At 49.7% G+C, this 1623-nt stretch overlaps 1 pseudogene; it reads right to left on the reverse strand.

The window, feature by feature from the left end:
• Positions 1 to 453: 453 nt before the first annotated feature.
• Positions 454 to 1316, reverse strand: LOC147088085 (histone H2B pseudogene; annotated as a pseudogene).
• Positions 1317 to 1623: the final 307 nt, after the last annotated feature.

A 1623-nucleotide genomic window follows, 5' to 3' on the forward strand; every position in this document is an offset into this window, starting at 1 on the left:
TACCCCCATTCTGGTCTCTAAGAAACCCCATTCTGGGTTGTTATACTGCAGGAATTCTCGGGTTAATAAAAGGATTGACTCCCAACTGGCATTATAAAAATGAAAATGTTTTTGCAGCGATTGAGGTGAATGAAATCCAAGTCTCATCTCAAAAACAAGCTTTTAATTCATCGGAAGGAGCTGCAAGTGAACGGGTCTGAGATCAAAGGGAAAGAGCGATCAGGGACCGTGTTTGTAGTTTACTGAGCGGGAAATACAACGGCGACACTAAGGTCGATCCGGTCAGTGAAACTGCTTATCTGAAAATTCAAAACTAAATTGACAGCTGGAACTTCAAACGTTCTCAAACACACTTGTTCAGGAAATGATTACAGTAAATTGATTCTAAAGGGAGATGCGATGTGTAGATCTTTCAGAGAGGTTGTGGGTGGCTCTTAAAAGAGCCGTTGTGTTTGGGGTTTGTTCTTTCAGGACAGCGTGGAGTTTTACTTGGAGCTGGTGTATTTGGTCACCGCCTTTGTCCCTTCCGACACGGCGTGCTTGGCCAGCTCCCCGGGCAGCAGCAGGCGCACGGCTGTCTGGATCTCCCGGGAGCTGATAGTGTGCCGCTTGTTGTAATGGGTCAGGCGGGAAGCCTCACCCGCGATGCGCTCGAAAATATCGTTCACAAACGAGTTCATGATGCTCATGGCCTTGGAGGAGATGCCGGTGTCGGGGTGAACCTGCTTCATCACTTTGTAAATGTAGATGGAGTAACTCTCCCTCCTCGACTTTCTGCGCTTCTTGCCGCCCTTCGGTGCCGCTTTCTTCACGATTTTTTTGGCGCCTTTCTTGGCAGCTGATTTCTTCTCGTCAACCATTTTCTCTTTCAAGGAGCAAAGATATAAGGAAAAGCTGCTATCAGCTCGCCTGATATAGGCAGCCGCACGGTCCGTCCCACAGAGCTATGCTAATGAGGGATGAGTGGAGGCAACGATTCTGATTGGTTTATTGGCAGTATGGTCAATATCCTTTGTTCTTTAACTCTCCGATTGGCCTCTTTACACATCCAATCAGATTTAGCGCTCACCACAATCTCACATTCTTGAATGCTGTCATGAATTACAACCCAACCTTATTTATACTCTGTTCTTTATGTATTTCTAATCTGCTCTCAATAAAAATGGTCACTGATGGCCTGTCTTACGAGGATGGTTCATTAATATATTGCCGACTAGCTGGAGTGCCCGGCGGTGCCGAGGCTTTTTCAAGGGCATGTTGTTGTTGGAAGAGAGAGAGAGAGCGACTGGGGGGAAGAGAGACAGCGACTGGGGGGAAGAGAGAGAGCGACTGGGGGGAAGAGAGAGAGAGCGACTGGGGGGAAGAGAGAGAGAGCGACTGGGGGGAAGAGAGAGAGAGCGACTGGGGGGAAGAGAGAGAGAGAGAGTGACTGGGGGGAAGAGAGAGCGCGACTGGGGAGAAGAGAGAGAGAGAGAGCGACGGGGGAAGAGAGAGAGAGAGTGACTGGGGGGAAGAGAGAGAGAGCGACTGGGGGGAAGAGAGAGAGAGCGACTGGGGGGAAGAGAGAGAGAGCGACTGGGGGGAAGAGAGAGAGAGAGCGATTGGGGGGAAGAGAGAGAGAGC

The sequence above is a fragment of the Somniosus microcephalus genome, unplaced genomic scaffold (genome assembly GCF_052327205.1).
Source record: "Somniosus microcephalus isolate GS21.2 unplaced genomic scaffold, FLI_Smic_1.0 unresolved_chr5, whole genome shotgun sequence".
NCBI lineage: Eukaryota > Metazoa > Chordata > Chondrichthyes > Squaliformes > Somniosidae > Somniosus > Somniosus microcephalus.